Source organism: Cydia pomonella, chromosome 3 (genome assembly GCF_033807575.1).
Source record: "Cydia pomonella isolate Wapato2018A chromosome 3, ilCydPomo1, whole genome shotgun sequence".
NCBI lineage: Eukaryota > Metazoa > Arthropoda > Insecta > Lepidoptera > Tortricidae > Cydia > Cydia pomonella.
Genome location: NC_084705.1, coordinates 33350765 through 33377787, shown reverse-complemented (window position 1 = coordinate 33377787; position 27023 = coordinate 33350765). Strand labels below are relative to the sequence as shown.

General features: G+C 38.5%; 1 protein-coding gene across 1 annotated transcript in view; it reads left to right on the top strand.

Moving 5' to 3' along the window:
• Positions 1 to 7025: 7025 nt before the first annotated feature.
• LOC133516600 (mucin-2) overlaps positions 7026 to 27023 on the top strand; it is an 83732-nt gene continuing 63734 nt past the window's right edge. The window contains exon 1 of the mRNA XM_061849610.1: positions 7026 to 7249. The gene's annotated coding sequence lies outside the window, so the exon portion shown is untranslated. The remainder of the gene's footprint in view (positions 7250 to 27023) is intronic.

The following is a 27023-nucleotide window of genomic DNA, read 5'->3' as shown; positions in this document are numbered from 1 at the left end:
ATGCTGTTAATCACAGAATAAGCTGTCTATGTGTTTTTAATAGGTATTACATCCTGAAATGGACGCAGGTGTTATAGTATATGTAGCTTAATAAATAGATGCGTATATCTTACGTGGGACTGTAATAGTTTCCAAACTTATTACATGGACCACATTGTTGTTCAGTTAGCATCAATAGTAACTGACTAGACCACGCGTCAAAAGTACATGACATCCAACAAAATGTTCTAATTATACAGAATTTTGACTCCTAGAGACTCTATACGTCTCTAAGGATAATTTGATAAAAATCATTTATTTCTGACATTTAGAGATATTAACACCTATAAATATTTTGGTTTTTTTTTTTGTATCTGTTTGTGTTTGTTTATTATTACTTATTATTATTTATTTTTTTGTAATTCATCATTTAGAGATTTTATACATCTCTAAGTAATAATAATACTTTACTTACTTTTACTTTAAACAATTATACTTTAGTTTGCATTAATATTTTCAATGACTTGTATTTTATAATTGTTGATGTGCTTGTTTTTGCTTGTAGGTATGTAAATTCCATGTTGACGTGTAAAAGTGCCCTTGTGGCCTATTTGCTGAATAGATGTTGAAGTTGAAAAAGATATATGTTTCTGTGTGTAGTACTTATAGACTGTGACAGACACTTTAGAACGCAAACTGTAGGTCTACCTAACTAATGTAATGTGTAATAATTTGGAAAATAATTCGAGGGTGGCATGACACTTTTTGAGTGTTGTTTCATCCCTTACTATTGATGCTGTTTGTACAATTATTACATATTTTTTTCAAATAAATTTACATAGCAAATAGATTAAAGAAGCTGGCATATTTTTAAATTTTAACCTTAATGTTCTTGAGATGTAATGGGTCTCACATTTACTGTTTTATTTGTTCGTTAAACAAAACAGAAGCCTTGAAGCTGGCTACTTGTGTATTCAAGTAGGTTCCCACGTGAGTCACCTAGTGCTTCTAACGTGCGGTCTCGATCTAGATCTCCTTTTTAGCGGGACCTTGGGCCGCGTGACCAGTGAGGCAATATTCGAGCCTCCTGCAATAGATACTTGCTGGTTATCGTCGTTCATGGTATTCTCCAGAGGAGCTGAAAGTGCGATGCCGGAGTTTAAGATAAGCTCTTTTATTGAATGTTTGAAAGGGGTTGCGACGAGTATGTTTACTTAGTACAGATGTTACTCGTGTTAAATCAGAAATCGTTTTACGCAATTATTCTGCTAATTTACTATTTGATGTGGAATTCAATAAAACAAAAAAAAAAGTAAATTGCTGGAAGTTAGTACCTACAATAAACTTAATTTGGAAATTGTTGAATCCCAATAAGATCTATCTACGATATTTCTAACGTCAAAGTGACTTTGGTTGCACGATTCGAGCTGCTTCTATCTAAATGAGAACTTATCTAAACCAGAACTTATCTTTATCGTATCTCTTCCTTCGAATCGGGCCGACTGTTTACACAGATCCATCCAAATACTTGCAAATACATCACATTCCGGTGCTGATGCGAGGAGCGCGTTCATATATTGTAGAGCGCGGTGATTTGTCATGGGACTTAGTGCGTGTTTTAGACACAGCTTCATGGTCGGAAATAAAATTGGGTCTTAGCTTAGCCATATATGAGACAACGGAGACGATGCTGACGATGGGGTGGGATGGGAAAATTAATTGGATTATTATTCAATGTACCTAATGTAAATTAGCAGAATTACTAGAGTCAATATCTTATGATAGATTTTTACAGTTGCAATAAAAATAAATTAAAATAGGTTTGGTTAAGACTTAATTAATATTGTTTACTTCGAGGATGAGTCACATTTGTCTATTATAATTTAGGAATTGCTTGCTTTTGACATATCGATAACTTCTTCTTTATCCTCGCCTCATCCCGTTACGCGGGGTTGGCTTTCCTAATCTTGAGGCGCCACTTTGATCGTTGATAAGCGTTGTCACGGGTCATTTTGATATATCGATAACATTTTTATTTAATCGTAAGTTACGTTTTTGCTCCTGAAATACTTTTTTTATTAGTGTCTCCAGTATTGTCGCACTAATTCAGTGTTAAGCTATTTAAAATATCTACTTGATCCGTACTCGCATCACATAGAGACAAACGCCCACTCATCTTCTTGCTAATTATAAAATAATCCATGCAAAATGTTCCCCTTTAAAGGAAACCTGGACTATATTCCTATTTTATCTTCACAAAGTGTTATCTCACCATCGTATTTAGTAAAACAACTTGTTCGATCTCCATAAAGTCAGTTCCGACTCGTTTTTAAGCCATTAAGCCCACGCTACTAAAAAACGTTTGATATGAACTCGTCCTTTTTGGGAGGAAATATAAAAAGTTTTGTAAAAAATGAAACAGGAACGGTTAATGTCAGATTGATAGAGCAGAGAGGGATTCATGCCTCAGGATATAATCACTATGTTGTCGATTCTCATTTTATAGTTGCATTTATTTCGTTATATTTGGATAAAAGTTGTCTGCTTTGAAGAGCTCCTATAATACGAAATAAAAACTTGTGATCGAAAATTACACACATAAATTGTATTTAATTTTCTATTGTTCTTCTTCTTCCTCCTCGCGTTGTCCCGGCATTTGCCACGGCTCATGGGAGCCTGGGGTCCGCTTGACAACTAATCCCAAGATTTGGCGTAGGCACTAGTTTTTACGAAAGCGACTGCCATCTGACCTTCCAACACAGAGGGTAAACTAGGCCTTGTTGGGATTAGTCCGGTTTCCTCACGATGTTTTCTTTTCCTTCACCGAAAAGCGACTGGTAAATATCAAATGATATTTCGTACATAAGTTCTGAAAAACTTATTGGCACGAGCCGGGGTTTGAACCCGCGACCTCCGGATTGCAAGTCGCATGCTCTTACCGCTAGGCCACCAGCACTTCTCCATTCCATCAACGATCAGCGATTTTCCATTATGATACCAAAAACCCATACGTTTTCGTAACTCATTGAAATATTTTTAAGCGTGAAGCGTAAAGGTGAAAGTGCGCTTACATTGTACAGAATATATATATATATATAAATCTGAAAAAAAAAAAAAAATTCGTCAACAAAATGAAAATCGGCCTGTCAAAATGTTGATTTCATCGAAGCTTTTCGTATTTTCGTATTTTATATTACCTATGTGTATAAGAAATATTGACATAATAATTAATACATCTGTTATATTTGCTACTGAAATCGATAACTAAGTTATATTAATAGTTGGTATATACATTTCTACATGCCATCAAACTTGTCTTAAAGGACCTCTGCGATGTTGTCTTCGGCCCGATGCACGCCTGCCTAAGGTCCGGGACCCCGTGTTCTATACTAAATAAATACTAATGATTAAGTACACGCAAACACTAATTATAGTATGTACCAGTAAGGTAGCGAATACTTCAAATACCAATAAGTCATTAATTTATTAATTATAGCGGTACACAAAAGGAATATTTTCTAAATCTACTTAACGTGAATTAGGTTTTGTAATACGTTTGCAATTGTCATTTATTTGCGTTTGGTCAGAGACCAGGACATAATATAGATAGGCTGCATGTATAAGTAAAGGTGCGTTTTTCAACGTTGTTGTAAAAAAGGTTACATATATGTCTCATGTTCGAGAAAACGTAATATTTTCGTTCTGGGCTTTATACCAAAATATTAGCAATCACCCAAGACCCAAATACAGCAATTATATTGTAGAACAACAACTTATTTGTTTGTAGAAAATTAAAAACTTGGCTTCTCGAGCACACATTTTACAGCATCGACGAATTTGTAAAGCTTAAATTATAAGTTATACCCAGAGTATATAATTATATTAATGATTGTTATATTATTAATTTTTATTTCATATTTTTTTCGTAAATAATTGACATGTAATTTATAAAATTATACAATAAATGATTATGATTATGATTATGATTATTATTTGCATGTCTTTCCATATCTCGGGACCATGGGGTCCCGGACCTTTGGGAGGCATGCGTGGGGCCGAAGCCAACAGCGCAGAGGCCCTTTTAGACAAATTTGATGTTATGTAATACACCAGCTAGAACCCATTCACGGGTACAAATAGATACCCGTAAATCGGTCCCAGCTGGTGTAGGGGCTATTGTAAATAAAGTGGATAAGAGGGCCGGTTATGGTGTTGAACTATGGCTGGTCAAAAGATTGGGCTATTGTAAAGAGGTCCGGACACCTGCCATAACAATGCTTAAACACGTTATCGAGGCAGGCGGTGACTTGCCGCTGACTAGATGGGCCCCTGAAACTGCCGTCGTAAAGACGACCAGGAGCAACACCGGTGTGAGCGGCTCAGGGGTGTCGAGAGGTGTGCGCCGCTTTCTACCCAGTGGCTGATAACAGCCACTGTGCCAACTCGCGTCTTATGCATCTTTCACTTCCACCCCCGGAGCATATAGCTCTAACGATTCCCCTCTGGACGGCCAATGAAGGCAAGCCAGAGCTGAGAGTCCCCTTGGGGTCCACTCCGACCGACAAAGACACGCCGGAGACGGAGATCCTGACCGACTCTCGGGAACACTCGGGTCCGTGGGGTCGTTACTCCCCAACAGCTCGCCACAAGCTGCCCTGCGGGCAATTATTATTATGATTATGATTATGATTATGATTATGATTATGATTATGATTATGATTATGATTATGATTATGATTATGATTATGATTATGATTATGATTATGATTATTCAATGTGATGTGACGTTATCATCATACGTTCGATACTTATACAAGTTATGCATTACTTAGGCCGTTTCTCGCATCACATCCCATTTATATTAGAGGTTTCGTATGTAAATCGCACATATGTCACCTACTTAACTTTGTATAACTAGTAACGGTATGCATCTTAATACATAAAAAGAGTACATTTATACCTGCTATTACCATTTTCAATTATGCCTTACGAAATTAAAAGCCTTGAAGGAAATACTGTTAAAAGGTCCTTAAAAACTGCTTATTAATAGATAAGGTTTTCTATAACTTGAAAGAATTCTAAACTATATAAACTTAAATGTATATTAATACTCAGTTTAAAATAAAATAAATGTATGTCCGAAAAGGGTAAAAATGTTGATAGGTATTCGGATATATATATTCCATATTAGTCTTAAGGAAATAATATTGTGTTCCCTTACAGGATGTCATGTACCTACCGTTTATGCTTGTAACACCTTACCCTTACTGTATTATGAACATGACTACAATGAAATAAAGAATAAAGAAAGACGACGAAATGACGTACCTTAAAGTTCGAATCGGGCTGGGAAAAAAATTAACATCTGATTTTTGATAAGCATGTTTATATTTTTGTACAGCTGTCGGTACCACTCTAACTCTATGACTCGTACATACCCAAGTTCAATTAATATATAGTTTATACTACATCCCACTATAACTGGTACCTTTCAGTACTGCGTCATCTGTCTATGACGAGTACTCGTAATACATATAACTAAATTTAGTTACCTATGGAGATTGGCAGTCTACATTATTTTCGTATCATTGGTTCAGTGCAGGAAATATTATTAAAATGTAAAAACCTCATTACGCACTAGTTAGTAATGAATTATAGGCGCTAAAGTCATTAATTAAAAATCTTTATTTTCAAGGATTAAATACATATACATATATACCTACCATAAAACTAGAAAATATACTGGAACACATTTTATCAACGAAAGTTAGTTATTATAGTGACTTAAGAGGCTGTCAATACCTAAAGCGCGCACACTGTCTATTTGTATCGGAGTAAATGAGATAGCACTTTCGCATGTTACTGGGCCTGGGCAAGGGAATAATAAGAAAAATATTTAAATAAAAAAAAAGTGGATTATTAGTGTAATATTTTACTCAACAGCGGTTTAGATATAAATGTTTTGAAATTGTGATTTTAATTGCAGACCCATAAGTCAAAACAATAAAGACATAAAACCGTTTAATTGTGATTTTAAGACCAATCTTTGCAATTATTTTCTATCGAGCCGATTTCGTTCAATCATGTATCGAGTACAACCACGGTCTTTGAAATATAATTAATATGAACATATATTTTTCTTACTTGACTAAAACAAATACTCTTTATTAAAAAACTGTTTAAGTAACATCAATTTCAAGGACATTGGGTGTTGACAGCCTCTTAATAGTCGCAGTTGTAACTCATGAGATACGGTGTTTCGTGAACAAAAGATTTCCTTTGGCAGAATTGGTCCGGCAGTTTGGCAGAAGCGGAGCCACCAACATTTTTGATGTAATTTTTTTAGGGGGCTCTCAACTGTATACTGAAATCTATATCATTTAAGCTACTAGACCAATTTTGGTATATCGTTTTCGTATACATAAATAGGGGATGCCGAATTCATTTGGTTTCATGGTATGATATTGACACCATTCAGAAAGAAAAACATATTATTATGAATTATAAATAAATAAATAAATATTATAGGACATTATTACACAAATTGACTAAGTCCCACAGTAAGCTCAATAAGGCTTGTATTGAGGGTACTTAGACAACGATATATATAATATATTTAATATATATATATATATATAATATATAATTATGAACACTTCTTCCACTTAAACCGCTGCACGCTGAACCAAGTTAGTTAATGGCATAGAGATAGTTTGAGTCACGCCGAGGAAGAACATATAGCATAGTGTTTAGCCCAAAAATCATCCCGGAAGGGTGTGAAAAGGTGGAAGTTAGTATGGGGAAACAATAACCACTGAACCAATTAAGATGAAATCTACGTCTATGGTTTATATTTGGTTTAGTTAAAAATGATACCAAAGTTATACTTAAACAATTATTAATCTCAGAAGTCGCCGACGCTGACCCCCCCCCCCCCCCCCCCCCGTTCATTCATATTTTTATACCTATAAGTATAGTTATGATACTACTTAAATAACAAATCTAGTATGTTTATAGAAAAAATTGAGTTGATTAGTTGAATAACATAACTTGTTAAAATGGCCTAACCCCCCAACAGTGTAGCAGCCGGCTCCCTCCCTGTCAGTCGCAGCCCGCGCGCCGACGCACGCGCACCTCTCCTCTCCTGCGCAGCTCCGCTAGACGATGCATTTTTATGGAGAAAATGTGATTCAGTCAACGTTCGGTTGTTAGAATTTTTTTGTTCTTGTGACTTGTTTGGAATTGTGAATTTTGTGGCGTTTAAAATAAGGTATTTATGTCATCTTTTATATTTTTTAACTTTTATATTTATTCTGAAGACTATTAGTAATAGAATTAATACTTCACAAATGGTTTATATGGTGAAACACATTTACCAAAAGATGAACAGTCAGATCGACTACGTTTTTCAACAGTTATATTCGCCTGCGTTAGAAAATACCGCAATGTTCTTTAAAAAAACCCTACTCCTGCGAAATATGCTTATAAAGATATTGAAAAGTAAAAACGTATTAAACGATATGATCAAACGTTGCTATTAAAATGTTCTGACCCTTACGACATTATGACTGCTCCCGAGCATCCAAATCAAGTTTAAGGACATTGAGCATTAAATAAATAAAAAAGGGTTGGGAAGATAATAACACGGTGTTACGTTCATAGAAAACGAACAAATATCTAAATCGTAATAAATGTATTAGTGTTAGTGATAATTTTTCGGTTTAAATGACAGTAGGTATACAAAATTCTAGGTTTTTGAACCTATAGGAAACTGTTAAAAGTTTAAATTACGAGTTAGAGATTTTTAAACTAAGGTCAAACTAATTTTGTTCGAAAAAAATTCTTGGCATAAAATTTCACGTTAATGTTCATACAATTTTCATGATTTTAAGACTTTTGTACATATTCGAATTAAAAATTATGCGGTTAGGTAGATCTTGATCCTGTCTATTAAAACTTGTGCAGTCACGTGTGAAAATATCGATATGAAAAATGTGCCAAAAATATGTATTCACTACCTTAATGTATGGGCTATAAAGTCGTGTATACATATTTTTGGCACTTTTTCGTATCGATATTTTCAGACGTGACCGTACCCGGATTGTAAGAAAGTGGCGTTTTTATCACAACGTAGCATAAATCTAAGTGGCAGGCATCCGGGCAAATGCTAGCCATCAATCTTGTAGATCGCTGCCTTCCACACACCGGAACATGTAAGTTATATTTAACAGATAGTATAGTATGGAGCGTCTCGAACACTTTCACTGTCGGTTCAAGGGCGTGGCGCCGACACCAGGCATTTTATATTATTAATACACTTTTCTTTATAATTTGGAATTTTTTATTTCATTTGTACAGTCACTCACCTGTTCAGAACCGCAGCCAAATAACATTAGACCCTACTCATAGTGTTGTGTTCCTGCCGGTGAGTAAGCTTTCCAGAGCTCAATGAGAGGGGGCGGGCTTAGGTTCGGCAACGTGCATGTAACTCCTCTGGAGTTGCAGGCGTACATAGGCTACGGAGACTGCTTACCATCAGGCGGGCCGTATGCTTGTTTGCCACCGACGTAGAACAAAAAAAAACAGCCACGTCTGAAAATATGTAAACATGTATACAATACCTTAATATATCGGCAAAAAGGTCGTGTATAAATATTTTTGGCACTTTGTCCGTATCGATATTTTCAGACGTGACTGTACACAGAACAGGATCTTATTAAAAGTGCTTCAAGATTTTTTTTAAATTCCGTTACCATTTTTTATAGACTTTGTATAGCGATAAAGTAATGAAAAGAAAACTGTATGGAAATGTTGGAACACCTTTTTTCTGGTTTTAGGATCGTAAAAGCTCGTGACGTCGTGACTCTGAGTAGAATTACCTATAACGTAACTATTCCCAAATCTGTAAAAATGTGTACAATTTTAAATAAAACGGGCTACCTCCGGCACTGCGGCAACAACTGACGACCATCGAAAAAAAATTGGATTGCATTTAGGTAAATGTGTTCTAGGATAGCAAACCAAAAGAAGAGAAAGTTACTACTCAGATATTAAGGAAACATGAGCAATCCTAAGATTACTAAGTATTCTCTAGACGCTCACAAATAAATAAAATTTGTCTTAGCGAGTACTGGTCTTTGGGCAGCTAGAGGATACACCTGGGTGCTTAGCCAACGTGCCAATCGTTAACACACCGTACCGTAGTCTTCTCGCTCTAACACTCTTCCACATTAATGCGTCAGCGACAGTTGCGTTTCGTTCGCTACAGACCGTTAACGATTGGCACGTTGGCTTCGCATCCCTGTTAAGTAAGTTAGCGAAATATCGAATATCTCTTCTCGCAACTTCGACTCTGACAGGCGAACGGTCTTGAAAACTCAAAATAATATTGAAGGCCAAACACCTTTTCCAGTTTTACCTAACTTTACTAACAATATTGCTAACGAATATGCAAAAGGTCAATAACTAAAGTTCTATTTTCATTTTTCACGGCAGGGCCTCAGCCATTTTTCGTTTTTGGACCCGGGTATGTCCTTAAACTACGTCCACAAGAGAGGTATGGGCATTGTGAATTTCATCTCGCTCTGTGTGGTAGGGCACAGCACAGCGGATGTTATTCCAGATCTAGAGCAGAGCCCAACTGGGGAAGTACCTCCACCTTACAGAAAATCGCAGCCAAATAACACTAGACCCTACTTATAGTGTTGTGTTCCTGCCGGTGAGTAAGGTTGCCAGAGCTCAACGAGGGTGGGAGGCGGTTAGGGTCGGCAACGCGCATGTAACTCCTCTGGAGTTGCAGGCGTACATAGGCTACGGATACTGCTTACCATCAGGCAGGCCGTATGCTTGTTTGCCACCGACGTAGTATAAAAAAAAAAAAAGCCAGTCAGCGGGCAATTACTTCATCACGATCCTTAGATATAATAAGGAAACGACGATAGATTACGTCAAATGCATAAAGGCATACAAATACTCTATAACTCTTCATCTACGCTCGCCGGCCAGATTATTCAAATAACACTAGCCTATTAAACCAACTTGGCATTCATAGCCAAATTATGCAAATGGAATCTTTTACTGTCAAAAACCGATAAGTAGTCGAATCAAAGTAAAAAATCGAAAGTGCGTCTAATGTTGCGTCAACAGTAATTACACAATATATCGATATAGTAATGGATAATAAGGCTAATATAGATAAAGAGAGCTTATTAATAAGTTATAGAAAGTTTCGGAAGGCCGGGGACTGTGTAGGTGGTTAATAAGACTGTATTTATTTATATTTGAACAATTTGATTTGTACACATGCTTGAACAGATTGGAGTACCTATTTTCTATGTGGGACGTATTTTTTTTATATATATAACACGACGGTGGCAAACAAGCATACGGCCCGCCTGATGGTAAGCAGTCACCGCAGCCTATGGACGCTTGCAACTCCAGAGGTGTTACATGCGCGTTGCCGACCCTTTAAAAACCTGTACACTCTTTTTTTGAAGAACCCCATACTGTAGACCCTCGGGAAAACCTCGGAAGGGAGCTCATTCCACAGCCGGAGCGTCCGCGGGAGGAAATTCCTCTTGAACCGCACAGTACGCGACCATTTAGATTCTAAGGTGTGAGGATGAACACCCTGCCGACGGCGAGCGGTGCGGTGATAGAAAGTGGCCGTTGGCATCATGTCAAACAATTCCTCAGAACACATCCCATTGTACAAGCGGTAGAACACACACAAGGAGGCAAAGTCTCTCCTTAGACTTAAAGGTTCAAGACGTATGCGTTAGGGGAACTAGAAAAGATAACAGCGCACGTCGTGGCGATAATACAAAAATAGAAAACCCAATTTTTATATTATTTGAAAATTTTGAAATATGTCAACTAACTGGTACAGTCAGCATCAAAAGTAGCGGATGAAACAATGCACCAAAAGTATCTGATATTCCGGATAAGTTTTCTAAATGTTGGTAAATCTCTAAAATTCACGTCCAAAATGTTTTACAGTTTAAACTGTTCTACATATAGAACTGCCACATTTTGTTAAGGTGTTACAGAATGGTAGAGATTCTTGAAGCGTTGTTTGATCCGCTACTTTTGATGCTGACTGTACTCACCTAACTAATGTGACTTGGAATAAACAGAGTTACCCAGCCCAAAAGCCAGAAGTATGTAGTCTTATTTGGCGATTTAGTGCACCTATTTGAAATAAAATTAACCATATTAACAACAAATATAAATAAGAAGCAATTAAACGGACGGGAACAAACAGCACCAACGAAACAAGAAAACAGCATACCAGTGCCCCCAAGCCGGCTGGTCTCCATAGGGGAAAATGACCAAAACGCTCCAGTAGAAAAAAACAAGCCATAGATAAGATAGAGAAAACTGGATTAAACTGGAGGAGGCCTACACCCAGACAGGGGTTCCTATCCAAGAAAACACAGATGAAAACAAACTAGTTTAGTGATTCATTAGTATTAGTATTACTAGAGGCCGGGAAACGTAGGGTTGCAGGCCAAGTAGATATATACGGATAAAGATACGCGGCCGGCAACCCCGTTTCTCGCCGAGATATGTATAGTGCTTTTCTCAAACTTGCAATTAAAACAAAAAATTGTAGTCAATTTGTTTTGTGGCGACCTACTCGGCTCGCCACTCTACCAGCGGTGTACAACCTTACGCGCGTAAGTTCGCGCGTGAGCGCGATGCGCCACCGCCGTTGCTTAGCAACGAATATGCACAACAAATCACCGTACCAAGCTAACTGAAGCTAGTTGATGGTTGGATGCCAAGACGTTGGGTCACAATTTGACGTTAAAAAACAAAAGAAGGTTGCTTTACAGTCCTAGGTGTGTAAGGCAGTATGAAATTCCTTATATATCATCTTCACTCATCGCACCTGATATGAAGTATTTCCGGACCTAATTTGACGTAAGCCAGGTCATCATTTCATAGCAAGTTTGAGAAAAATACATATACATGTAATACTTACTAGATGGTCCAAGTTAAGAAGACCACCCCAGGCAAACTCCATCAAGCGGTGAGGGCTACGGGTGATCGACAGATGGAGACAATTCACAGGAGCTGCAAACCCAAATGGTCACGATCCTCAATAAAGAGGGACCGACAAAGTTAAGAAGAAGAGAGTAATATGTATGTGATAGGAAATAAATGGCCTTTTTTATATTAAAAAAAAATTTATTACTTTGAATCTTGCATTGAATCAGAATTATTTTAGTGACGTTTAAGTGCATTTCTCATATAAGTTAACTTTATTGGAAAGTGGCTGGGCATTCGTAAGATAAACGATGTCATTCGATTGTCATTAACGGTCGCAGATTACGGGAAAATTGCTGAAGAGAAAATGGCCACTAAATGTGTGGAAGCATTTTATTGATTTCCAACTCATAACACGTATCAACTAATTGCAGAATTCTAGGTGTTCGATAGTTTTTCGCCGTATAAGACGTGAAATGACTTTAAAACAATGACTTGGCGGTTTCGCGTTCTTTTTTTGTTCGGAATGTACGGATTTTATCTGACTACCCGTTTCTAAAATAATAGTCTTGTCGATCGGTTTTTTGGGTTCTTCATCTTTTACAGGTGTCTGCGGCTGCTGGATTGAAGTCTGTTTAACTTCTTCTTCTTTTCTTTCCTTTTCACGTCTTGTAGTACTACGTGTGTTTACCATCTTCGGTGTACGGAGCATCAAATCCGGTTCGAGGGACCACTTTGTCTTAGTTTGTAGTGGTTTTCTCCAATAAAAATGGTCAAATAATGCACTATGCTTTTATTTGGAAATACAGAACAAAACACAGTACATAACTAGGAATTTTAGAGAAAAGAAAAATATATTAGCAAAATAACGTCCGTTCAGTATGACTCGCATTCGGATCTCTGGTTGGTGGGGTCATCCCTGCCCAGCGCGCCCTCACCCCGAGTGGCGTTCGGTAGTCGTCGGCAACAATTACTTTAATTGGTCATAGAAAACTTAGGTACTTTAAGTTCCTTTTAGGTAATCCAAAAAGTACTTGCGAACAGAGCTTTCTAAATTACACTGCACAAATGTATAATACATATATATTTATCGACTATTATGGCTCTAGAAAAAAAAAGTGTCAGATATTCTTTAGCGCTTCGTTGTGCATTACTGAGTAAAATTTTAACCAAACCTAACGGTAACCTAGGCCAAAAATTAATGACAAACCCAAGGGGCAACATACTTTTGACTAAAAATTCGCGCGATAAAGTTTTTGTCGTTTAGCTGTCTATATACCGAAAAGTGATTGTGTCTGGAGAGAAATGACATTAAATTATGCGAAGCGAGAGCGCCGTCCCGACCTTGTTCGGATTAACCTTCGATTAATGAGCATAATTCGATCAATATTCATGGCTTTTATCGTCAGACGGTTCCGGGTTTCTAAATATTTGCAGCGAAGAAAGTCCGGATGACAGGTGTTAGGTAACCGTGTAGGTGCGAAGAGACGGTCATCATCTCACAATGCGATGTTAACAAGTGTGGTGATAGGTGCTTGACATCGTCTTTGTACTTCGCCTGCGGATATATTCGATAATTGAATTTTTGTGGTGATATTGTTGGTCTGCCTAACTAATACCTACTTATAAAAAATATTATAGATTATTTTGATATTTGAGTAAAGATACAAATATATGCAGACGTCAATGAAGGTTTTGGAGCTCTTAATCTATTTTTTTATTGATTAAAATCAAAACTTGAATTTACAAGAACACATTCTACACGACTGTTTTTGGAGAATGTAGATATTTGTGAAACAAAAAGACGGCGTAGAAAATTACAGAAAACAGATGACAGAAGTTACATCTCAGTCTTCTTGCCGGTCCCATATTGGGATACCCTGCTACAATTTAGGTGGGATTTAAATCTTCTCGGGTCAGAGGTGTAGGGCTAGAGCCGGCGAAGCTTTATATGACGTTCATAAGCGCATTGTAATGTGCCTACTCGATAAATAAACTATCTTTATCTTTTACAATCGATTCTAGCAACTGTTCCGAGTTAAAATACTGTACAGTGCTAACAGTGCTTATAATATTTACACTTAAGTGAAACGGATACCTATTGTCGTATATTTGAGATGTTATCACAACTAGAAGGCCTTGTTGTAATATTGACAGTAGCGAGAAAGTTGAGGCCGCTTTGTAACTCAATTTACAGGTTGAAAGTGTTACCTCAGCTCTCTCATTTTAAACGTATTACTTAACCATAACCAGCTTAATCTTTACGATATTGCTTTAGTATTTTGAGCCGCTTAGTAGGTATGTACTATGTAGTTTGTTTTGTTAGGCGGAATATACATTCAGCCTAATAACATACGCCTGTGCCTTGTTTTATCACGAGGGAAAAATATTTAGAAAGAGAAATGTATTTATTGTTTAACCTTTAACATATATGTGTGGTGGGCAAAGACACGATCTTTCATCATACCTAGATTTAGCTGGGTGTACATAATTATAGTCACCTGCTCTCTCTTCTTCCTCGCGTTGTCCCGGCATTTTGCCACAGATCATGGGAGCTTGGGGTCCGCTTGACAACTAATCCCAAGGCACCAGTTTTACGAAAGCGACTGCCATCTGACCTTCCAACCCAAAGGGTAAACTAGGCCTTGTTGGGATTAGTCCGGTTTCCTCGTGATGTTTTCCTTCACCGAAAAGCGACTGGTAAATATCAAATGATATTTCGTACATAATTTCCGAAAAACTCATTGGTACGAGCCGGGGTTTGAACTCGCGACCTCCGGATTACAAGTCGCGCGCTCTTACCGCTAGCCCACCAGCGCTTCCCATTTAGTCACCTGCAATAATTCAAATTAATTATTATTTGCAAATTATTGTATGTAAATTAATTAATGCCGTAAAATATTACATTTACAACCTATATATTTTTGAAAAAAATGCATAATGAAGACACACAATTCGGTAAGGAAGAATTCTTATAATACACAGACAAGAGGCTAATTTGTGCTGAGCAATGTAACGAATTTGTAGCATAGATAAGGACGTATACCTACTTTTTACCCAGGATTTCTACGGATCGGAGTTCTAGGGGAAAGGGGGTGAGGATATGTAGTTTTATAAATTAAGAGTGTTTCTCTCTAACCCCACATTCATAAAATTTTGCAAAACTTTGTAAAATTTTGTCCCTTTTGAACAATTACCAAACGGTTCGGACAAACGATTATCAAGGCCTTGTTAGACTTAACAGGCGTTTATGAATAACTCCATATCTTCTCTGTATCCCGCAGCATTTTAAATAAGTGTTGAAGTCCCTGTTGATATATTCGGTCCATTATCGGATAGTATAGGGTTGTTGACCTAAGAATGTAAATATTCAAGCAGATCGCACGCAGTCGCGGAAGCATTTCCACGCGCGGTGCCTGCGCAGCGCGCAGGTATGCTGACGCGCGCATCTCGGCGCACGCGATCGTACGAGCATCTAGCGCACTGGGGCACGAGCGTCCATTGTTACACGACACACGACAAACGTGTGCACTAAAGGTGACGTTTGGGTGTCAACTGCAGCTGCATTACTGTTGTGGCGTCCTTGTTGCCGCCGCTGTATCTGTTCTTGATAAAATGAGTGCCGCATTGCTGCCGCGATTATAACGTTCATCTCGTCACTTATTTTATCAAGGCAATTGACAGATATAAGGACGCCGCAACAGTAATTCCGCTGCAATTGACATCCGATCCGATGTCACCTTAATTCTGTAAGTACTTAGGTCCTTAACAAGTCGAATCGGAATGTTCCTGCTTTTCTTCTCATAGAAGCATTTCTTCTGATGTAGATTTGGCCTCTAGTTCAAGGCAAAAAGAAAAGGTGAATTGAAATCTAAATCTCGTGAGTCTACCTACGGCCCATTTTTTGTAGTTTGTATTGTATACGGCCCATTTTTTGTATCAGGAAAAGAGCCTCCCTTTTTTACGGTTTAACTCGCGTATTTTTATTAATTCACGCGACATGTTTGAAGAACTTAGGCCTCCATTTTTAAGCACTAACAGTCAGGTCAAATGAATGAAAATGAATGAATGATAAATAGTCTTAGAAAATGTACGTTTCAGTAGACCATGATGACGTTAGCGTCCGATTTGCTTGGTGGTGGAAACGCGCGCGGAGCATTGACCACACGTTTCTTTGCGTGCCCACCGCTGGGAAACCGCTTGTGATTACTGGACGATACTCGTGCGTGTAAGTCCTGTGGACATCTTACATTTGGTGATGCTGCTGACTGAACGAATTAAAAAAACTGCGGTTGATTTACTCATCAATACGAGTGCGTAGGGAGGCCTGTGGACATCTGTCATTTGGTGATGTGTCTGCGGGATGAACGGATTAAAGAAATGACCATACACACAGCTGCTACAGTGCATGCCCAGTTTATTGGTGAATTTCATCGCTATACATTGGGGACTGAATGGCTTACAATCTACAACTGATGTTTCTGACCAATACGATATAGACTCCCATGGACTTAACATTGGTGACACTTCTGGGGAGATTGTCACAAGCTCATCTTGAGGAGTAAACCCATGCTTGCCTAATCGAAATAGAAATGATATGTTCAAAGCAAGATACCGTTTTACGTTTCGGTTTCAGTTTTCTGTGAAATATTTCTGTCATATCAGCGGACATCGTTGGTTGAAAAGTCGCAAAGTTGGCAATGGAATTAGTAAAGATTATTTCAGTACCTATTATGAAGGCGAATTTAAAGAGAGGTATGGGCATTGTGAATTTCATCTCGCTTTGTGTGGTAGGGCACAGCCAGTGGATGTCATTCCAGTCCAGATCTAGAGCAGAGCCCAACTGGGGAAGTACCTCCACCTTACAGAAAACCGCAGCCAAATAACACTAGACCCTACTCATAGTGTTGTGTTCCTGTCGGTGAGTAAAATTGCCAGAGCTCAACGAGGGGGGGGCGGGGTTACGGTCGGCAACGCGCATGTAACTCCTCTGGAGTTGCAGGCGTACATAGGCTGCCCAGAGGATGGTGAGGGCCTACCGCACTACCTCTCACGCAGCGGCATGCCTCCTTGCCGGCACTCCGGCGTGGGAACTAGACGCGGGGGTGCTGGCTGAAAGATACTGGCAGAGGGCGGAGGCCAGGAGGCGTGGGGAGCCCACAGATGCGAGAGAGGTGGAGAGGTCGGCCCGAGCAGCCGCGGAGCGCCTTAAGGAAAGATGGAGGAATGCCTTGGAGGATAGCCGTTATGGAACCCGAACCTTAGGGGCTATCCTCCCAGTAATGGATGAGTGGTTGGGGAGAAGGAAGGGGGCCCTGACATTCAGGGTGACGCAGGTAGTGTCCGGACACGGCTGTTTCGGACACTACCTGCACAAGATACAGAGGGAACCGGGGCCCCAGTGCAACGAATGTGGCGCAGCGGATGACACGGCCCAGCACACTCTGGAAGAGTGCAATCGCTGGGCCGTGGAAAGAGTGGCCCTTAGGGCGGTGACGGGGGTTGCGGACCTCTCGCTACACAGCATAATTGTGGCGATGCTGGGTAGCGAGAGGAAATGGGAAGCGGTGGCCTCCTTCTGCGAAAAAGTCATGTCGCAGAAGGAGAAGGCGGAGAGGGAGCGAGAAGCATCTGCGAATGCGCCTCCTCTCCGTCGCAGGCGGCAAAGTCGAGGGCGAAGAGCCCATGCTCGCCTCGAGCCTTAGTAGGGCCAGCGGGTACCAAACCCGCACTGCACGGCCCCATAGACGTTGTCGGGGGAGGGGGATCAAGCGTTTCTGATCCCCCCCTCCATTATGAGGGTGACTTGGCGATAAGCCGGGGCTGCCGGAGGGCGCCGTGGTGGAATGTCATCGATCCCAGTGCGCCCTCATAAACGGCAAAGTGGGTGAAACGCCGGAGTGGGTTTAGTGGGTAGGGCCAATTCTCCCCCCCTCTTGCCAGGAGAGGGGAAAGGAGCGGCGAGTCCCACACACTGTGCGTAAATGCATTCCCACTCCGTCAAAAAAAAAAAAAAGGCGTACATAGGCTACGGAGACTGCTTACCATCAGGCGGGCCGTATGCTTGTTTGCCACCGACGTAGTATTAAAAAAAAAAGGCGATCTCTTATATTTGAATTTGGACTGGACCAGATCGGATCCTTAGTAGTTAACCTACAGTGGTTTTGTATAAAAAGCACCAAGGCTAAATTCGATTAAAGTTTTCGGCTCGATTTCTGGCAATTACACGAATTACCCGATTTACCGAACTAACTAAACAAACAGCACAATGGAACGTTCACTAATTCGTAAATTGATTCCATACTACGTAATGACCGGCAAAAAGTAAAAATCGATGGAGGCAACGACCGCACCCAAATCAAACAGCTGTACACTCGGCTGCGAGCTGATGATGATTATTTATTATTTAAACTTATTTGCACTACCTATTCGTATTATGGGTTTTATAATATCGTGGTACCCTCTATTGTGCTAACAATCAGAGATATAAAAGCAATGAAAGATATTGATTTTAAAGTTATTTTATCATAAGAATCAGGAATGGGAAAGATAAGAAATTAGCACTGAAGTTTTGTCTATCATAGTGAGACATTCCAAGCAACGAAGGTGAGTAAGACCGAAAGGTCCGACTCCAAAATTAGGTACCTACCCCTCAATTTATTCTTACATAAATAAATAATAATAAATAAATATTATAGGACATTATTACACAAATTGACTAAGTCCCACAGTAAGCTCAATAAGGCTTGTGTTGAGGGTACTTAGACAACGATATATATAATATATAAATATTAATAAATACTTAAATACATAGAAAACACCCATGACTCAGGAACAAATATCCATGCTCATCACACGAATAAATGCTCTCACCAGGATTTGAACCCGGGACCATCAGCTTCGTAGGCAGGGTCACTACCCACTAGGCCAAACCGGTCGTCAAATTTACGATGTCGTTACATAAAAACACAAATTGTAAATTATCCTAAGATCGTCTGTTCCCAACAATTAAAGATAGACCCAATTTCTAGTTTTGACTTATATCAGCCAAACCTTCTTGTAGTTTTACCCTATATCCCAATTGTAGGCATTATTTGCGAAAGAAAAGGTCAAACCTAAATCTGAAAATCCAGAAATACTTTTTGCTATAAAATCTTGTTATCACCTTATTTTCTTTTGACAAAATGTTTTAGCGTCCTTCAAACCTGCGCTACGTTTATAGTCTCGGATTTCGGATCGAACTGTACAGGTTTTTTTGTTAACTTTCGCTGGACCGGTCGGACTTTCATCGACTTTTGTTTCTCGTCCGTTGCGCAAACGTTACTCAACTGGCCTTACGACAACTCGGCCTGGACCGGCGTCTGCGCAAGTGGTCCGGATCCAAAACGTGCATTCTTCAGGGCTCCACTTACCTGCTACGTTATCATTATGAAGCATTCCAACGTTGCAGCGTTAAGGCCATGTTCGGATGTCAACTGCAGCTGATTTACTTTTGCGGCGTCGTTTTTGCCACCGCTGCTGCTGCAAACGCAAATGTGTGACATTCACCGCCGAAATGCGAGTACAGCCGCGATTATGATGTTAATTTTATCAATGATGTTGACTGCTACAGTGACAACAATTTTTTTTAAACTTTACTGCACATAAAAAAGAGTACACCAGGCGGACTTAATGCCAATAGGCATTCTCTACCAGTCAACCATAAGGCAAAACAGAAAAACTTCAAGGTGAGTGCAGTGAGAATTAAAATTAAAAATCCGTAACTTTTGAGCGAAATAAAATTTCTAAATAAATACTATAGTATGTTTAATTATACCTTATGACTATGTACACTAATATATACATATATATGGATAAACAAGGATAGATACATATAGGTACATACAATTGCACGTGCGTTATGGGTTTCCTACCGACTAATTCCAACTACGCCTGCCTTAGCAGCAATAAAAAGCAAATGTTTAAAAGTTAACTTGCTTGGAGCCTGTCTGATCGTCAGAGGGAGTGAATTCCAGAGACGGATTGCTTGTACGGTGAAGGAAGAAGAGAGAAAACCACATGGTGAGGGATTACCGAGAGTTAAGAGAGCGCGAGGAACGTAGTTCACAACCCGGGCGAGGGGTTACAGAGCTAAATGTACATTTTAAGTAACTGGGAGCAGAAGGCTCGAACAGTATTGAATAAAAGCAAACAAAGCATTCTGAGAGTCCTACGCTGACGAATAGGGAGCCAGTTAAGCTGGCGACGGTAATGAGATATGTGGTCGTACTTGCGCAGACCGAAGATAAAACGTATGCCATTATTGAGCAAGCGATCGAGCCTGTTAAGTAAACTCTGCTGAGAAATGTTCGTTGTGCACACATCAGCGTAATCAATGATCGGTAGTATTAGTGCTTGTACAAGTATTTTTTTGGTGGATACTGGGAGAACGTTTTTTAAGGGATAGAGAGAGCGTAAAGTACCAGTGACCTTTCGACTTACCTCCGAAAGTTGCCCGTCCCAAGATAGATGCCTGTCGAGATCCTTAACCTGGCTTGAGACAGGTATTGTGGAACCATTATAAGCATTATCGGTGTTACAGAAGCGATGTCCAGATGGCAATAACGATACCGCTACAGTAACCGAGCTGCAGATGACATCCGAACACCACAGTCACCCGCGACAACACTGCTGCACTCGTCGCCATTACGAGTACTTAGCCCCTTATCCCAAAAGATAACTAAGTGACGTCCATGGGCACTTTGGTAACGACGTCGTATTTTGCCACTATGGCTTACAATGTCGCTTGAATTTCGCGCCTTTTTCTACTGGCAGAGATGTTACCGGCTATACCTGTGTACTTACTTTTAAACTTAGTTTTAGGATACGTAGGTTACCTAGCATAATAAAATTATACGCCCTAGCAGGCAACTGTTGAAACTTATAATGTAAAAAAAGACCACCGTTGTATGTACACAGTTATAAAATATTCTATTGTATTATTAAATAAAAAATACATAGTTACTTCGTTGAGTCATTATCACAGGAACTCACAATACAATTAGTCTTAACTTCCATAGACCTAGACATGGACTTAGAAAAAAAAACTACGATAAAAATATCTACCGAACTACAAATTTTATCACAAAATGAGGAGCTAATTGTAAGTATCATCCAAGGAAATACTTTGGTAACGACGTCCCATTTTATCACTTTCTTGACTCGAATTAAACCCCCGTCGCCTTAAGTCAAACAAAAACAATTTTGTCGTTATTTTATTACCAACTACATTTAACGCATGTGCAACATGATCGCAATCACAATTAGGTATTACTATCGACGGATGATTACCGCGATCGCTATAATTTAGCGATTGATCGCCAAGCCGGAATATTGCGCAGTGACACGGATCGCGGCTTTCGCGATTCCTTTATTATGACATGAGCTTGTTTACAGACACACATAGTTATTATGTACACTCTAAGAACACGTCACGCATGTAAAAGTACATAAAGCTAAAGCTTGCACTAACTTTAACTGAACAAAGGAAGATATACGTCATATTTTCGTAAAATTATGATAGTAATGATAACATTTGCTGCCCTTTATCATTGCAAAGTTTTACCTTGCTCCGACTCTGTCTAATGTCGTTTCGTGTCAAAATAGTTAAAAAATGTTAAAATTACAGCACACTTTGAAATACCTTACTTTACCGTACCTTATTCGCCATTCGTTTCTTTTTAAATTTCGAGATGCCGGATGATTTCAGACTAGCGCGCGAGCGTACGCATAAGCTCGTATAGACCAAATGTACTCGAAAGTAATGCGCGTATAAGCTCGTACCGCCGAAACGACCGTATACGCGCGTAAAAATACGCTAGTCTGAAACCGCCCTCACGAATTAGTATCTACGACATACTGTACATAATAGTGGTGCCCCAAACTTAAATCGCTTGAAATTAATTTGAAATGCAATCATAAATTCTAAGTATAAAAAGTTTTTTTAGTCTTACTGAATAACTGTAGGTACACTTTTCTTCAGCTTTTTTACTATAAAATCAATTAAAAGAAAAAATCAGAAAAACATTCTTGTGAACGAACGTTATCTACTTTTTCAGTGAAAAATATAGCGGCATATAAGTGTTAATATTAAAGTCTAATGATAATTTCTTTATTTTCACACCACTATAAGACCGTTCTTTTTGCCTGTAAATAAAACTACGGATATATCGAAATTCTCTAAAAAAGTAGTTAAAGTTCAACTAATTTTCCGGCAATTATAGTTTCCTGTTAAGAAAGCCGATGGTAATGGAACTAATAATGATATCAAGTTATAGATTGTGAAAACTCCAACTGTTTATGATTTCCGAATTGCGTTGTAACGATTATACGAACGGATTAACTTTAAAATTGGGGCCAATAAACCAAACTACATCATGTATGGTAATGATCACGTCACCTTTTATTACACCTGTCAGTCCGATATAGTTATTTTTATTTTTCGATAAGCGTTTTAAAGTACAATAAGGTAGAAGTACTAGTGCTCGACGCTGCACTAGTACTCGACATGGGCACTTTATGTCAAAGTGACAAGGATTAAGTTCAAATACAGAAAAATCTTCGTTGTTCAAATTTAACTTATATTTCCATGAAATAAAGTGCCCATGTCGGTGACCAGTGCAGCGTCGAGCACTAGTACTTCTACCTTACAAATATTCTGTAGAAGTTAAGGATATCTCGAACCATCTTTTAGTTTTTTTTAATGTTTGATAAGTGGCAGATAGTTTTGCCGCGGTTTTGATAAAATATGATATTTGTATGAGGAGATTTGTATTGTTTTAATTATAGAAAACTCAAAAATAAACAAACCGATGTAAACTAATTCGGTATTTTAGTGAGTTTATTTATACAAATAAGAGCTAAACTGTGAAATTAAAATCGCCCGCGGTATTTCCGGACCAATACGACCTTCAAACTTTCAAGAAAAGAGCGTACACCCATCTTAAAGGTCGGTAACGCACTTGCTACCCATCTAGTGTTGCGGGTGTCCATGGGCGACGGTAATTGCCTGCCATAAGGCGATTCGTCTGCAAGTTTTGTTATCTTGGCTAGTAGGTTTCTTTATCATCTTGGCTAGGCCTCTGTCATCACGTAAAAAGCTGTCCAACTTGTCATGTCATCAGATTTGAACTGACGTACCAAGTCGTCACCAAAACTGGTATGACGAACATGCAGTACGGATAGAATGGTCGCGTTTTTGTCCTCTGCCGTGTCGCGTGTCACCCTCGCATTTATTATTTAGAACGTGACGGCCAGATGGCAGGCGATTGAGGCGTGATCATAGCGTACAAGTTAATATGATATGACAGCAGTGACACTAATGAACATGTTAGTAATCGATGTTATTCGATTAGTTGCATGCGTGTAAACGTGTGTGAATATTGTCGTATTGATTTATTTATGGATGGTAAACGCAAGGAACAGAAACTCCTTAGGCAGAATTGTCGCAAAAGTGTCCAGCTGTCAGCTATAAATAATAGTTCGAAATCTCTCCAGAGTAGCGCTAGAGTAGCTAAGAACCTAGGCGTTATTGATGGAGTGAAGTGCGCTGTCTGTTATTAGATTTTTTTCTCAAGTATTCTAGGTATTGTAGCGCCACCTATTTATGGTTTTTGTCGGACACTGTTTGGTATATGGAGATTTTGTTCCTATATAATTTTAAAGACTTTCGTGACATTTACAGATTCATATTCCATACTTGGCAAGAAAACTTATTATTATTTTATTAATATTAATATTGAACATAACAAAAAAATACATTTGGACAGAGGCCCGGTAAAACTTTTTGTTTGACTGCAGAGGGAAGTAAATCCTAAATAAACATATTTTAATAAACAGTTCAACATAAGTACGTGGGCCGAATGTTCTTACTACATGGGCGGTTATGCTAATTATCGTATGGTAGACTAAGGTACAGTGGGCTGCAAAATTGCACGCACGTATTATTAACTTATTCATTAAGTGATACAATTTTGCGGCTGGGTGCAGTGTTGCCAGGCGTACGATAATTGTCGTACACGTACGATAATTTGGGCTCCGGTACCTTGTACGTTCCAAAGAGCATTATCGTACGCAAATGTACGATAATTTCAGCCCTTAGATGATGCCACCAAAAATTAAAGCAAATTATGACACTTTCCTTGAGAAATAGGGTACAATGAGCACCTTTTGGGAGTTCGGCTCCTTGATTTACGTCAAAAATTTCGAAATTTCCTGTTAACCGTTTGGATCTATACAAAAATACACAAATATAAAACAGATTTTTACGCAATTTAGACGAAAATTGCGTCTTCGTTGGATTATACTTTGGATATGTAAGCTTATTTTGCAAGAAAATTTGGGAGTAGTGCCTTTTTGATAGGCGTACGATAATTTTTTCATCGGTACGATAATTTTGACACTCGAATACGATAATTCTCTTTCGCTTACCTGGCAACACTGTTACATTATTAGACACCCTAGTGTAAATATTTTCGACAGCGAAACGTGACGTACGCGTTTGCGTTAAGTGTCATTTTGTATGAGATTTTTGACTTTCCAAAACGTCCCGCTTGGCGCGCTGTTTCTAAAACCCATACAAAATGAGACTTAACGCAAACGCGTACGTCACGTTTCGCTATCGACTAAAATTACACTAGGGGTACTGTATAGTAAAAGTAACCGATATTTTGTACTATTAACCGATTTTAAGAAACAAAAGGTACAATCAAGAGCATTTGTTTGTTTTGTAATAGATCGACGACCTTGTCTGTCTTGTCTATGGTCCTAATCTTAATCGAAGCTGTCCTTGGTGAACTACGCTCTATAATTATCTAAGCCATTTAAATAGTTAAACGTGAAAGGAAAATTTATACAAATGGCAGGCCAATTCGAACGCAGCCTGACATCAGAATGACGTCTAATAACTGTACCCCTAGTGTAAATATTTTCGATAGCGAAACGTGACGTACGCGTTTGCGTTAAGTGTCATTTTGTATGCGTCCCGCTTGGCGCGCTGTTCAAAAACCCATACAAAATGAGACTTAACGCAAACGCGTACGTCACGTTTCGCTATCGACTAAATTTACACTAGGGGTACTGATGTCTTTCAGTTATCGCGCATTTCACTCGTAAATATTTGACCGTATATGTACCGGCGCGACAGAGACGCACGATAACTAATTGACATCTTGCAGATATTATTTTGATATCAGTGTACATTCGAATTGGCCTTTAAGACTTTTCAATGTTTATAAATACGTGAACTTAGTTTAGCAACAAGTGATTGTTTTTGTACTTGAACTGCGTGCATTTTTCTGTTTCTTAAATGGAGCTGATTGTAATAGAGGTCTTGGATTTTATTGTTATTATTATTTGACTGTGGCCGTGAGCGATTTATTGAGACCAATTATTAATCTTATGCTATATCGACTTTGCCAATGACAACAAATTTTTCGGAACTTATGTACGAAATATCATTTGATATTTACCCCTAGCTTTTCGGTGAAGGAAAACATCGTGAGGAAACCTGCCTACATCTGCGAAGAAATTCAAAAGTGTATGTGAAGTCCCCAATCCGCATTGGGCTAGCGTGGCCTATAGCCCGAGCCCTCTCGCGCATGAGAGGAGGCCTGTGCCCAGCAGTGGGACGTATATAGGCTGAATTATTATTATATCGACTCGTGGACCTTTTATTCATAACCAACGTGTTTTTTTTATCATATCGGCTAGCTACTTACCTAGTTAATCTTACAAAACTATCCCTGATAAATTTGTTTTTTTTTTTACATTCACATAATGTAAAAGTGCACTTAAATTGTTTAATATGTATTCAGAAAACAATACGAAAGTTTTCATGAGTACATTTACAGTTCAAATAGAAGAAAACTGCAAAAAGCACTGCTCTTTTACTGGCTGAAGGAAATCTTCTTTGAAACTTAATTGTAAGTACTTCATTCAGATAAAAGATATAATACAGTTTAATATTTTTGTCAAACAAGTCCTCTGTACAGAATTATCCGAAACATTACTTTAATCATAACTGTAGATATGAAGGAACAAGTAGCTAATGTAAACCAGCAGTAAAGCAGCCTACCTCCCACGGGCCGTCAGCGCTCGGAGTTATTAATGGAGTCGTACTGTACGTATACGTACGACTCGTACGTACAGGAAGCACATTTACTTGTGCAATTATAATATGCCTGGAGTCATACGAGTTAGTGCTGGTACGAGGAGGAACTGGAGTCCGTTGTCACTACATTTGAAGAATTCGACTCGTTTCTACCAAACTGTACTAAAAAACTTCAGAGTAATTAATTAACGGTCCGATTCGAACTTTAAAATATTTGCTAAAAACGACATGGATTAGACATGTCAGTGTCAAAAGTGACGTTCTTTATATTTATAATATATTATGAAATAAAATTACGGAAACAGATTATATTGTGTATAATTAACTTAAAATACATCCCAATGTTTCGAACCCGTTATAATTCGTTTCCATAGTTTTATTTTATGAGTAATTATCGAACATAAATAAACTTTGTACATAAAGAAAAAAACTAATTAGAAGCATTCCGCTAACGCCGTAAATAGATAAACACCTGAAATAACGTAAGCGTAATAGGGCATCAAATTGGGCAAACCTGATAACCCGAGTTACGCAACGATAAGCATTCGATTCGGAGCAATTCAATTCAATTCAAATATACTTTATTCATGTAGGCCTAGCAACAAGCACTTATGAATAGTAAGACAGTATTACATATAATTATCTTAATCTAATTATCAGAGCAATTTATTGATGTTGTAAATATTATTCCATATATAATACTAATGAATATAATTCATAGATCAAATTTAATACTAAAACTTTCACAAAATATAGTCATACAAAAAAAAAATGTATAAAAAATACTAGTCTAGATTGTTTCTAGAATAAATTCTAAATGTCAAACAAATATAATAAAAACAACAAAGGAAATACATGCATTGGAATATCCATTTCATCATCATTATTCAAATATAATAAATAA